Source organism: Nycticebus coucang, chromosome 3 (genome assembly GCF_027406575.1).
Source record: "Nycticebus coucang isolate mNycCou1 chromosome 3, mNycCou1.pri, whole genome shotgun sequence".
Taxonomy (NCBI): Eukaryota; Metazoa; Chordata; class Mammalia; order Primates; family Lorisidae; genus Nycticebus; species Nycticebus coucang.
In genome coordinates this window covers 78,522,063-78,536,810 of record NC_069782.1, presented here as the reverse complement: position 1 = coordinate 78,536,810, position 14,748 = coordinate 78,522,063, and the positions used below count along the sequence as shown (strand labels likewise).

At 45.3% G+C, this 14,748-nt stretch overlaps 1 protein-coding gene and 1 pseudogene across 4 annotated transcripts in view; both read right to left on the bottom strand.

The window, feature by feature from the left end:
* ARHGAP22 (Rho GTPase activating protein 22) overlaps nucleotides 1-14,748 on the bottom strand; it is a 232,792-nt gene that overhangs the window by 84,674 nt on the left and 133,370 nt on the right. The gene's annotated exons all lie outside the window — the stretch shown is intronic.
* On the bottom strand, nucleotides 1,973-2,738 carry LOC128581964 (prothymosin alpha-like; annotated as a pseudogene).

Here is a 14,748-nt window from a genome sequence, read left to right as displayed (position 1 = left end):
CTTCTGATAGCCTTGGCTTGTCTTGGGTTTTCTCCCTCCCTCCCCACACCCTCCCCTCCCTGGAGAACAGAGGTGGTCCCACAGGAGAGCCAGGCTGGGAGGCAGAGGCTGCCAGAGACTGAGCCCTGGAGCAGAAGAGTTAAATGGTGGCAGTTTGAAGGGGGTTGGGGGGGGATGTCTTAGAGCAGGGAAGAGGTTTTCCCAGGAGTTAAGTCTTCATTCAAAGGAGAGATTAACAACAGTGGGCCTCCCTCTCCTTTAGCTCCTCAGAAAGACCAGGGTGAGGCTTTAGGGAGAGAGGAGGGTCATCCTGCACTAGATCCGGAAAGAAAGATGTTTTTACTTCATGACATGTAAACTGGGGTTACAAAGAGAGAGAGACTGAGAAAAAACAGAGAGACCTGACTTCTGGTTGCTGCCAAGTCATTTTGAACAGTTTTAGAACCAGGCAAGATCACTTAGTCACAGCGGGCTTAATGAGGCCCCAGGAATTCCAAGCTACAGCTCCCTGCATTCAGGGAGAGCGTCTGCAGGGAGCAAGCCCCCGGTGATTGTCCAACCGCCAAGTCCTACATTTGGAAAGCAAGATTTAAAAGAAAACATCACAGCGGCCATTGTGGGCTGCTTGTTTATCTTTCTAAGAGGAAGTAGCAAAGCAGGATCTTTCAAATGAGCCTATTATAGAGGGTCAACGTCCCCATTGAACCGTTTAAATATATTTTGGAATACTCAACTTTTCAAAGTGGCTTTAAATATCACCTCTCAGGGCAGTTCAGCAGACAAATAAGAAGGCAAGAGTTTCCAGCCTTATTGCTTTGGTTTTACACACTTCGTTTCTTAATTACACCTTGTCTTTTTATAGTATACTAGTTGTGTGTTATTCCTTAAGGGAGAAGGAAAATCACATTCCCTATGAGCTGTTTACCATGTGCCAAGCAACTTGCAAATGTTACTATCTCAATGATCTAAAAGACAACTCCATGAAGCAGATCCCATCAGATTCAATTTACAGAGAAAGAAACTAAAGTTGAGGGAGGTAAAGAGACTTTCCCGAGACCAATAACTTGGTGAGTGGTGAAGATGAATGGGGAGAGGGAAGGATAGATACACAGATGGAACAGTTCATGAACTGGATTGATAAGTGTATACATGGATGAATGGATGGACGTGTGAATGGGTGAATGTATGGGTGGATGGATGGAAGGTTGGATGGATTGCTTGATGGGTAGGTAAGTGTATAGATGGATGGATGGATGGTTTGATGGATGGGTGAATGGATGTAGGAATGGATGTTGAGATGGATGTGTAGATAGGTAATTGGATGGATGGACCGATTGTAGATGTTAGATAGATAAATGGATGGCTTCTCCCAGTTAGACCTACAGTTGTGCTGCAATTGGCAAAGCACGTACTGAACATATAATTTGCCTGAAAAATCAACTTCCCTGAACATGGCTCTGTCTACCAAGTTGATCATGAGCCCAATCTAAACTTGAATTGAACCAAAATGTCAGGATCACTCAGTGTCGTAAGGCTTTAAGTTCAAGCTACCCAAATCCAGAAGAAAGACTAGAAAGGTGGGGGCCTCTGGGACAGCTTTCTGAGTGAGAAGGCTGAGCTCCTGCAAACCACAGGACTCAGGGAAGCAGAGCTGGAACCAGTCTGTAGGTGCACAGGGGGCTCCAGGAGGAGGCTGGATACCAGCTTTATTTATTTATTTTTGTTGTTAGAACAACTCAGCAAAATAAAATTCCGGTTTATTGTTGGATAACATTGTTTCACACATACATCAAACGGCCCCCCCCCCCAAAAAAAAACAGATAATAAACAGCAACTTCATAGACAAAAAAAAGAGAAAGAAACCTTTTATCTTTGGCCTTTTTAACCATCTCATACAAACCAGCTACTTATAGTACAGCTAAGTACATACACAAAGAAAGTTACTGGAATGCTCAGAATAAGATTGTTTTTGTTGTTGTTTTTGCTTTTTTTACAAGGTTTTTTTTCTCCTTTGAGATTATAATGAACATGGTCACACCACAAGTAAAGTCATTGAGTCAGAAGTAGGACAGAGACCACTCTAAAGGCTGGTTTGGTCATCTGAGGTCATTAAAAATGGCTGACCCCTAACAATACGTACAAAAATATAAAATGTAAATAAAAAATACAAACAAATTTCCTTTTTAGAGTACTTCTAAGAAAAAAAGCAGGGCCTTGGAAGTTTTGGTTCTTTTTTCCTCCCCTGTTGCAAATTCTCGTGGTTTTGGTTGGGTAGTGAAGAGCGCGTGTCCCCTGCGGGTGGCGCTGCCTGAGGCGGGCAGGTGGGCCTCTCTACTCGAAGGTGACCACGTTTAGATTCTGAGACGGGAAGTGGAAGGTGAATGGGTCACGGTGGCCTTTTTTTTTTAAGTTTAACTTTTCCTTTTTTGCTGTCTAGTCATCCTCCTCAGTCTTCTGCTTCTTGGTATCAGCATCCTCATCCTCATCATCCTCAGCTGCTCTTTTGCCCGTGGTGGCCTCAGCTTCGTCTCCAGCCTCTTCTTCACCATCACCTTCTTCCTCTTCCTCCCCACCTTCTCCCTCTTCTTCATCCACCTCATGGTCAGCCTCCTGCTCCCCATGTTCCTCATTAGCGTTCCCATTAGCAGAGGCGTCTCTTCCATTCTCTGCCTTGTCCACAACTTCCTTCTTCTCCTCTAAGTGACCTCGGAGCTGGTGTCCTCCGCCGCGTCTGACATGGTGGGGCATGTCGGTGATCCGATGCGGGGGATGGAAAAGAAAGCGACAGTTCGGGGACCCTGGCGATAAAGCTGCCGGAGTCCGCAGCGGCGGAGGTGGTTGCAACCAGGAGGAAGCCGGACCCAGGAACAATGCAAAGATGGCTTTTCAGAGCCACCAGTGGATACCAGCTTTAGAGGACAAATGCCCCAGAGCGCCACCTTCTGCTGCTTTGTTTTGTTTCTCTGGGAGACTCAGGGGTGGGTAGTGAGAGGTTGGATAGTAAGGAGGTAGCGCTGTTTCTAGAAAGGCTGTTGCTGGTGCTGGGGTGCTAAAGTCTCTGTAACCTGAGCTGCTGGTTCTAGATACGCCCAGGCCATTCAGGGATTCTCTTCAGAGACCCAGGACCTGACTGACCTATGAAGTTCTTCTCCAGGGTCTGAGCTGCCCCTCCGACCCAAACCTAAGGCATTCATGGTGCCATCACATGGTGTAAGCTCAGCCCAAGTAGCGCTGGGGAAGGATATCTTAGCACAGGTGGTGGTGGGGGAGGGTATGATGATCATTTCGTCATTCATTTATTCGTCCATGTATAAATAATGACCAGACACAACTAAACATCTGACCAAAAGAGAGCCCAGGAGCTGAGCTGGGGGTAGAAAGGTTCCTTGGATGCTGGGGGGAGACAGTCTGCTGAGGGTGGTAGAGAAAGATCTGCAGTGGAGGCCTCATCAAGGTGGGACTTGACCCTGGAGGAAGAATCCAGGAATCTTAGGGATGGCATAGTAGTGGTTCCTTGTGGACAGTGGTAGAATCCTGTTAAGAACTTGGTCTTTATTCTGGATAGGGAGGAGCTGCAGCATAGCATTCAGGGGCAGGGACACAATGTGGTCTGTGATTCTGACTGGTCTGCCTGGTAGCCGCAGTGAAGTAGGGACAGGAATGGGGAGAAGGGAGCAGGGAGAAAGCTAAGATGCACAGGCGTAAGCCAGGGGACGCAGCAGGTGAGAGGAGATGGCCTGCCTCAGCCAACCACACCTCCTTAAGTGTGGGCTCTGCTATGACCTACTTTAACTGGAAGGTGGCAGAAGTGATTCTGGGCCGATTCTGGGCCTATGTCCAAAGACGCCTTGGCAGCTTCTGCTTATGTCTTCAGGGAAACCCACCACCTCGTGAACAGTGAGACTGTCCTGAGACCACTGTGCTACAAGAAGCCCAACCCAGCAATGGAGAGATTGTATGGAGAACAGAGGTCCCAGCCAGCAACCGCACTGGCTCCCAGCCTTTGAGGGATGCTGCCTTGGAAGTGGAGCCTCTAAGTGACACAACAGAGGGAGATATCCCTGCCACACCATGCCCACATTGCAGAACAGTGAGCAAATAAAGAGAACGTGTGTTATCTTTAAGTCACTCGTCTCTGGGATGGTCTATGATGCAATTACAGATCACTGAGGCATAGAAAGTCGTAGATACTACTCACGACTAACACTGCCTGATTCTGACAATGTGCCAGGCTTGACACATACGTATTTCACTTAGAACTCAGAGCAACCCTATGAATGTTAAGTCATCACTATTTCCATTTAAAGAGGAGGGCACCGAAGCACAGAGAAGCGAAGCCATTTGCTTAAGGTCACACAGCTCATTAGTGCTAAGCTCAGAATGAAACCCAGCCCAATCATAATGATTTGTGAGGTAAATCTTCTAGAGAGAAAAGGGACAGGGCTTGGTGATGAATTACATGTCAGGTGCCACCTTGTACCTATGACATAAGTTACATAAGTAACTGTAGCTGAGACTTAAAACAGGCAACCCCATAACCGGGTGTTGTGGCAGGTGCCTGTAGTCCCAGCTGCTTGGGAGGCTGAGGCAAGAGAATCGCTTAAGCCCAAGAGTTTGAGGTTGCTGTGAGCTGTGACGCCACAGCACTCTACTCAGGGTGACATTAGTAAGACTCTGTCTCAATAAATAAATAAATAAATAAATAAATAAATAAATAAATAAATAAAAAGGCAACCCCTGTGGAGTGCTGGGTGGAGCCTGGGAGGAAGAGCACATGTGGCTCATTACTCTCAGCTTCTCAGAGTAATGTCTGTCTCCTGTCAGCCGGAGCCTCTGGAACAGAGAGCTTGATGAAAAGGGGAGTGATGAAGATCCTTTGTAGAGAGCTTATTACCAGCCATACTTATACTGGCAAGTATACAACAAGACATTGTCTTGTTAATTTTCATAACAATACCTAAACTGAACTGGTGACACGTCATCGTATCTAGTCTAAAGATGAGGCTGATGCCCGAGTGCTGTCACGATCACGATCCTGCAGCTGGTAGGTGGGGTGTAGAGCCTGTACTTGAATCTGGGCAGTGTGAATGCTATAGGTCACCTTCTCAACGAATACCCACTGCCTCTTGCCTCTTGGTGGTAAAGGCCTCCTCTGGGCTGCTCCCCCCTCCTCTCCTCCCATTATGGTTCTGACTCAGGTTAGTCTAAGCTGAAATACAGTGTGCATCCACACTGCACCTCCACACAGCACAGACTCACAGACATTCTGGGATTGGAAGGGACTCCCTGTATTAACACAACCTCCTCATTTTTCACAAGAAATCTGGGGTCCCGAGAAGCTAGGTCCACCGCACATCCAGTGTTTCTTAAGGGTCTGCTATGTGCCAGGCACTACAAACTGAGTTAGTGATAAGTTGGGTCATCCCCAGTCAACTCCAGTGTTTGCTCTGAAACAAACAGATCTACCAAAATGATAAACACAAAGAGGGCCTCTTACACCTCTCAAAATGTTTTGTGCACATTTACCACAGTGCACAGAAGCCAGCTGATGTGCATGTAGGTATCTAGTTTGATATTTGGTTAAACATGTGAGCTAGAGCTCTTTAACCCATACTATCCCTCATCAACAGCACCAGAGTTGTGATTCACTTTGAAGACTCATACTGGTTTCTTCTGGTATTTTTTATTGTTGTTAATTAAGTATATGATACCGGGAAGGTAGGTATTACTTTTGTTCTATCTGAAGCAAGCCCCAAACAGCTTTGTGTTAGAAAAAGCTATGGATAACATAAAGATGGGCTTTTTCTTTCTCTTATGAGATTTAAGTCTCATTTCTCTTTTTCCTTTGGCTTCCAAGAAGCTCAGGGAAAACTTAAAGTTTGGTTTTGGCAAGTATGCGGGCCCTAATGACCTTCACATTTGTGTTTTGTTTCTTGATTTTGCTTTGCTACTTTTATTTGCATTTTCTCGGGTTCTTAATTTTCTTTTTAACTATTATGTTAATTGTTATTTTATTCTAAATGTTCTCATTAGAAGCCATTTTAAATCCTTTGTGGAATAAATATAGAAGTAAAGCAGGAGCCAGTAAACTTTTTCTAAGGGACAAATAGTAAACATATTGAAACTTTGCAGGACATACAGTCTACGTGGCAACTACTCAACTCTGCCATGGTAGTGTGAAATCAGCTGCAGACAATACATAAATGAATGGGTGTGGCTGTGTTCCAATAAAACTTTATGTACAAAAACAGGTGGCAGACCAGATTTGGCCTTTGGACTGTAGTTTATAGTGTTTAAAAAAAATTAGGGCATTTAGGAAACAGTTTCCTCTTCAGTTGGGAAGCACTTGACTTAGCAAAAGAGTGAATAGATGGGAAATCTGTCCAAGATGTCTAATCTCCACTTCTGGGTGACAGATTGTGAAAAAGCAGCTGTGAAAGCTGTCTGGGCAGTTTGGCTCAGGAGAAGGGTCAGCAGTGCCCAGGAGGGGTCAGTCCCTGACAGAGCAGGCTGTGATGTCTGCCAATAAGAGTGCATTCTCTCCCACATTTGCAGTGCCCACTCCTTGGGGAGGAAGCACTAGGGGCAGAGCTCTGGAGGTGCCCAGCTAGCCAGGTTCCCAGCTTGGGCCAATGGGCCTTCGGCTGCAGTGGATGCTGTTCATGGAAGGAATGTGTCGATAGCTCCAAATTCCCACAGAGAAAGACAAGGGGAATCGTTGGGGAGAAATTCCTGGGCCACATTTTTCTTGCTGTTCATGTGGCCTGAAGCCATTGAACTTGGCCAGGCTGCCTAGGGAGGGATTTTACAAAGCCCATTGTCCTTTCCCTGCCCCCACCTGCTATTTCTGCCTTTTTTTCTTTCTTCCCCCAGTTCCAGGAGAAGGGCAGCAGGGGAAAAAGTGCATGGGGGGGGGACAGATGAAGATGGGGCACTTCCTAGTGCAGCATCAGGCCCTTCCATGCACTCAGGGGCCGTCTCAGTTGCCTAAGCATTTGTCACCTAGTGCACATAGTAATAACAACACCACACATTGAGCACTTACTGTACGCTAAGCACTGTTCTGAGCTTTTTACTTACATTGACTCATTAATCCTAGAAAGAACCTTATTACAATCTCTATTTTACAGATGGGGAAACTGAGGCACAGGGTGCTTAAGCGATTTACCTGGGGTCCCACAGCTAGTAACTAGAAGAGACGGGATTTGAACTGAACTCGTATCTCCTCACATTTAGCACTCCCTTAGCTCAGAGTGCTATTTATAGATACCACTCTAATGGTGTGTCTCTGTACTTAATAGAAAAAATTCATTTTACAAAGCATTTGCCATACATAAAGCCTATGCACTTTTCAAGGCTCCCAGCACACCTATAGGCTCACCTATTAGGTCTGGTCTCTTTAGCAGATGGCATAGCACTGGGGACTAGAGGTTCTCTAGTCTCTTTACTGTTGTCACTTTTGCTGCCGCAACTGCTGCGGACATTGCAAGGAGTTACCAAGTGAGTCTTTGAGATGTGCGAGATCCTAGGTTCGATGTTTTACCTCCACTATACATCATTGACACGCGACCCTGAGACTGATGCTAACAGCCCTATTTTTTAAATAAGGACAGTGGGTACATTAATCAGGTAATTAACACGCACAACTCCAAAATCACAGTGGCTTAATCCCATATAGATTCTTTTGTCTTGTGCAAGTCAGCATGAAAAGGGGGGAAGGATGGGGGAACTGTTTCTTCATGTAGTCACTCCATGAGGTCACTCAGGCACCCATGCTTCTTCTAGGACCTCAGTGTCCTCCTCTGGGTCCTCTATGCTGTCAGATGCAAGAAGAGAAAGCAGGGAGGATCTCAGGATATTAGGGGCTAGTGCCATCTGTGGCTGACAGCAACCTACATGGGCACGTCACTCCTACGTGCTGTCCATTGACTTATGTTTAGTCATGCGACCCGTCTCACTGCAGGGAGGCTGGAAAGTGGGATCTGCATGGACATAGGAAGAGGAAAGGGGTTTGGCTGCCGCATGGGTTCTGAAGAGTGGGCTCCTGTAAGTGGGGACAGTCCGGCCACTTGGAGGCCAAGCTTCTGCTTTACCAACATACAGCAAAGCTGTCTGAATTGAATTCCAACCTCCACTGTCTTGAAAGATCGTCGGTTCTTCATCTGGACAGCGAATAGAATAAGGCTGAAGGTCAAGGGCGATGAGCAATGACTGTGAAGCGAAGGGAAGAGGAAGTGCGTTGTAAGCGCCCAATACCTTCCCTTTCTTACGAAGCTGCGGCCGCGGGTGCTGGGCAGGGGGAGGAGCCGGGACTGGGAGAATGTCCGCGCCGGGGCGGGAGGTGGGGCGCGCCTGCTGCTGCCGCCTGGCGGTAGGACGGGAGAAGCGCAGGCCGGCCGGCTTCCCGCTTCGGTTCCCGCCGCGCGAGCTCAGGCTGATTCCACCCTACCGTGAATCTAGTGAATTCCACCTGGTCCCCATCTCTCCTCCTCTCCCGCAGGCTGCCCAGCAAAGCTGCTTTGGCTATGTGTCCAAGGTAAGGTGCTAGGATGGGGAAAAGTTCCAGCTACAGTTCCTCAAGAGTGTTCTGTTCAAACTGGAGTTGTCCAAGCCGCTCAAGGGTGCTGGGCCGCCCCAGGGTGGTGGGCATGGGGAGAGGCCCTCCTCACCTGGCCTTGGTGGTGGCAGTGAGATGACCGTTGTATGGAGATGAGGGACGGCACCAGCAGCTGTCACCAGGGAAGTGAGAGGGCTGTAAGCTCCCTGTGCCCCTTCTTGCCACTATTTCCAGGGGTGAGTTGGCCTCAGATGGCTGTGTCAGATGGGTTCTAGTGTCAGCGAGCTCCTGTAGGCCACGGACACTGCAACACCCCTTACTCAGGGCCAGGCTGGCTCTCTCAACCCCAGTGCTTCTATTCCCCTCTTCCTGCAGCCAGGCCTCGGCCCACCCGGCGGACTTCCTGAACACCCAAGAAGTATTTTCAGACTATGCACACCAACCCCAGAGGGGCTCATGGAATCAATTCTAGGGTCTTGACCAGAATTTTAAAAAACAAGATAGAATCACACAGAATAGAACATGGCAGAAGACACTCCATGTAGCAATAATGACATTTTGTGAAACCCTTAGTTCAGCATGCACCTGGACCCCGGGGTGCGATGTAATGTTTATTTCTTGTCAAAAAAGTGTGAAAACACTGTGTTGTTGTATCTATCTGATTCCTTCTAGAAAACTGGGCTTCTTTGTGCAGATTAGTCTACACATTTCTTGTTCTCTCCCAAATCTCCCAACCAGTCACCCTCTTCCACAGGGTAAAATCTTTGCCAAACCACTTAAAAATAAAAAATAAAGCCTATTACCAAGGGCCACAAAAGCTCCTGTTCCTCCTAATCCCATGGGGCTGGCAGTTTATTAGTCTGGTATTTGCATATCCAAGAGGGCCACATAAGGGACCCTTAACAGGACAAAGAAGATCAGCTTCTCTCAATTTAAGAGAAATAAAAGAACAGAACCCTGTGGCCTCTGCATTCCTTCAGTGCAGGCCCTTGCTGGGTGGGCTGGCCTTATAGCTCTGACACTTCCCGTGGATTGTCCTTTGCTTCTCCTCTGACAGTTATTTCTGGAGCGCCACTCTGCACTGGACATGGGCACCACAGGTCAGAGCCGCCTGTCCTGAAGCCACTTCTCATCCCTGCTCCGGGTACATGTGATGAGGACAGGTGGCTCCTACCTGTTTGCCCTGTCCTCACACACTCTAGCTCTGTCCCCAAGCCCCTTCAGGAGAGGCCTGGCTCTCCAGGATGCTGGGATTCTCAATCTTTCCTACACTGGGGCTAGGGGAGGTTCTCACACTACCGAGCACCTTCTATGTCCCTTAAAAATAAAAAATAAAACCCATTACCAAGGGCTATGATCCCTGACAAAGGCCTGCTGAGGACATTATTGTCACCATCTAATGAGATTCAAGGAGATGGGGTGGTGCACACAATTAGGAAGCAGCAGGTCCTCTCCAAGCTCTCTTGGACTCCTGCAGCTCTGTCCTTCCTACCTGATCACAGGCCTCCAGGGAGCAGCACCACAAGCCCCAGGGCTGGGCTCCCATGTGTCATAGCATGATGGGAGCTGCCCACATGGAGATGCAGGGTGGAGAGGAGGTATGGCCAGACAGAGACTTGTCAGGGGAGGAGAGAAAGAATGGGAAGGAGCTTGGGCTTTGGGGTTTTAGTCCCTGAGGATACCAACTAGATTCCACAGTCAGTGATAATGGGCCCTGCTGTCAAGGGCCAGTGGCTGGGCCATCCCCCTTCCCACTCCATGATGATATAAGTTTGCTAGAACTTCAATAACAAACTCCCACAAACTAGATGGCCTAGAACTACAGACACATACACTGCTATAATACTGGAGGCCACAAGTCCAGAATCAAAGCATCAGCTGGACTATGCTCCCCATGAGGGCTCTAGGAAGAAGTCTTTCCTCACTTCTTCCAGCTTCTGATTCCTGCATTCCTTGGCTTGTAGATACATCCCTCCACCCTCACATGACCTTTATCCCTCTGTGCGTATCTGTGTCTCCTCTCCTCTTTTTTCTTTTCCCTCCCTCCCTTCCTTTCTTTTTTTAGAGATGGGATCTTGCTCTGTGACCTAGGCTTGTCAAACCATGGGCTTAAATAAACCACCTGCCTCAGCTTCCCAAGTACTGGGACTATTCCACACCTGGCTAATTTTTAAAAATTGCTTTTAGAGACAGGATCCTGGTATGTTGCATGTGCTGGTCTTAAACTCCTGGCCTCAAGTGATCCTTCTACTCTCTCCTCTTATAAAGACATCAATCATCAGCTATCGGGCCCATCTACCCTAATCCAATACGACCTCATTTTAACAAATTATATCTGCAAACACCCTATTTCCAGGTAAGGTCACATTCTGAGGTTCCTGGTAGACATGAAATTTTAGGGGGACACCATTCAACCAGGACAACCACTTCCTTCTCTTTCCAGTCTCTGTTTTCCCCGACTCTGACCTCTCGATGATATCAGGTCAACAGAAAAGCACGGGGGAGGGCTCTGTGCTTGGAACCCATGAAGGCCACTGACCTGCAAAAGAACTTCCAGTGACTTTTTCAGCGCCTGTCACTCCAGTTTTTGATAATCTGGTATTCCAGAATAATGTACCTTTTAAAAATGCTGAAGTATCAGTGTTTTGTGATATATTTTCTTAAAATATGAAGCATTTACACCTGGGGATGCACTGTAGTAGAAATTTGGCCTCAATAAAAGAAACCTTCTTGCTATTCCTCTATAATCCATGGGGCCTCTGTCATAACACAAATCCTCATTCTGGTTCAGACTTTCTAAACCCTGGGCGTTCAAACAAAACAGCGCAGAATTTGGTACAGGTGACTCATTGTGATCGCTACCTACCTGCACCAACACTGTAGAAGATGAAGATGAATTGGCAATCCTTTCTCTGAAATAAAACTAGAGTTCATGATCAAAAAAAAATAGTCAGGCTTGGTGCCTGTAGCCCAGTGGTTAGGGAGCCAACACATACACCAAGGCTGGTGGATTTCAATCTGGCAGGCTGGCTAGACAACAATGACAACTGCAACAAACAAAAAAGCCAGACATTGTGGCAGGTGCTGGAAATCCCAGCTACTTGGGAGGCTGAGGCAAGAGAATTGCTTAAGCTCAAGAGCTTGAGGTTGCTGTGAGCTGTGATGCCGTGGAACTCTACCAGGGCGACATAGTGAGACTCTGTCTCAAAAAAAAAAAATAATAATAATAATAGTCCCTGTCAACAACAAAGAAAGGAGTTTTTATAGAAGGGAAAAACAGAAAAAAAGAAAAGCCCAGGACCAGATGGCTTCATGTCAGAATTTTATCAAACCTTTGAAGAGGAACTAGTACCTATTACTCAACCTGTTCCAAAATGTAGAAAAAGAAGGAAGACTACCCAACACATTCTATGAAGCAAACACCATCCTGATCCCCAAACCAGGAAAAGACCCAACAAGAAAAGAAAATTATAGACCAATATCACTAATGAATATAGATGCAAAAATATTCAACAAGATCCTAACAAACAGAATCCAGCAACACATCAAACAAATTATACATCATGACCAAGTCAGTTTTATCCCAGGGTCTCAAGGCTGGTTCAATATATGTAAATCTATAAGTATAATTCAGCACATAAACAAATTAAAAAACAAAGACCATGTGATTCTCACAATTGATGCATAAAAAGCTTTTGATGATATCCAGCATCCGTTCATGATCAGAACACTTAAGAAAATTGGTATAGAAGGGACATTTCTTAAACTGACAGAGGCCATCTACAGCCTACCCACAGCCAGTATCATATTGAATGGAGTTAAATTGAAATCATTTCCACTCAGATCAAGAACCAGACAAGGCTGCCCATTGTCTCCACTGCTCTTTAACATTGTAATGGAAGTTTTAGCCACTGCAATTAGGGAAGAAAAGGCGATCAAGGATATCCATATAGGGTCAGAAGACATCCAACTTTCACTCTTTGCAGATGATATGATTATATATCTGGAAAACACTAGGGATTCTACTACAAAACTCTTAGAAGTGATCAAGGAATACAGCAGTGTCTTAGGTTACAAAATCAACATTCATAAATCGGTAGCCTTTATATATACCAACAATAGTCAAGCTGAAAAAACAGTTAAGGACTTTATTCCATTCACAGTAGTGCCAAAGAAGATGAAATCTTGGGGAGTTTATCTAACAAAGGATGTGAAAGATCTCTATAAAGAGAACTATGAAACTCTAAGAAAAGAAATAGCTGAAAATGTTAACAAATGGAAAAACATACCATGCTCATGTCTGGGAAGAATCAACATTGTTAAAATGTTCATACTACCCAAAGCAATATACAATTTTAAAGCAATCCCTATTAAAGCTCCACTGTCATACTTTAAAGATCTTGAAAAAATAATACTTCATTTTATATGAAATCAGAAAAAACCTCGAATAGCCAAGACATTACTCAGAAATAAAAACAAAGCAGGAGGAATCATGCTACCAGACCTCAGATTATACTATAAATTGATAGTGATCAAAACAGCATGGTACTGGCACAAAAACAGAGAAGTTGATGTCTGAAACAGAATAGAGAACCAAGAGATTAATCCAGCTACTTACCATTATTTGATCTTTGACAAGCCAATTAAAAACATTCAGTGGGGAAAGGATTCCCTATTTAACAAATGGTGTTGGGTGAACTGGCTGGCAACCTGTAGAAGATTGAAACTGGACCCACACCTTTCACCATTAACTAAGATAGACTCCACCGTATTAAAGATTTAAACTTAAGACATAAAACTATAAAAATACTAGAAGAGAGTTCAGGAAAAACCCTTGAAGAAATTGGTCTGGGCAAGTATTTCATGAGGAGGACCCCCCGGGCAATTGAAGCAGCTTCAAAAATACATTACTGGGACCTGATCAAACTAAAAAGTTTCTGCACAGCCAAGAACACAGTAAGTCAAGCAAGCAAACAGCCCTCAGAATGGGAGAAGGTATTTGCAGGTTATGTCTCCGACAAAGGTTTAATAACTAGAATCCACAGAGAACTCAAACGTATAAGCAAGAAAAGAACAAGTGATCCCATCGCAGGCTGGGCAAGGGACTTGAAGAGGAACTTCTCTGAAGAAGACAGGCGCATGGCCTACAGACATATGAAAAAATGCTCATCATCTTTAATTACCAGAGAAATGCAAATCAAAACTACTTTGAGATATCATCTAACTCCAGTAAGATTAGCCCATATCAAAAAGTCCCAAGACCAGAGATGTTGGCGTGGATGTGGAGAAAAGGGAATACTTCTATACTGCTGGTGGGAATGCAAATTAATACATTCCTTTTGCAAAGATGTTTGGAGAACTCTTGGAGATCTAAAAATAGATCTGCCATCCAATCCTATAATTCCTCTACTAGGTATATACCCAGAAGACCAAAAGTCACATTATAACAAAGATATTTGTACCAGAATGTTTATTGCAGCCCAATTCATAATTGCTAAGTCATGGAAAAAGCCCAAGTGCCCATTGATCCACGAATGGATTAATAAATTGTGGTATATGTACACCATGGAATATTATGCAGCCTTAAAGAAAGATGGAGACTTTACCTCTTTCATGTTTACATGGATAGAGCTGGAATATATTCTTCTTAGTAAAGTATCTCAAGAATGGAAGAAAAAGTATCCAATGTACTCAGCCCTACTATGAAACTAATTTATGGCTTTCATATGAAAGCTATAACCCAGTTATAACCTAAGAATATGGGGAAGGGGGAGAGGGACTGGAGGGAGGCGGATGGGCAGAGGGAGAGTGATTGGTGGGATTACACTTGCGGTGCATCTTATAAGGGTACACGCGAAACTTAGTAAATGTAGAATATAAATGTCTTAACGCAATAACTAAGAAAATGCCAGGAAGGCTATGTTAGCCAGTGTGATGAAAATGTGTCAAATGGTCTATAAAGCCAGTGTATGGTGCCCCATGATTGCTTTAATGTACACAGCTATGATTTAATAATAAAAAAAAAAAGAAGAAGAAGAAGGGAAAAACATAGCCGGGCATTGTGGCAGGTGCCTGTAGTCCCAGCTACTTGGGAGGCTGAGGCAAGAGCATTGCTGTGCTAAGATTTGAGGTTGTTGTGAGCTATGACACCACCATGGCACTCTACCAAGGGCGACATAGTGAGAATCTGT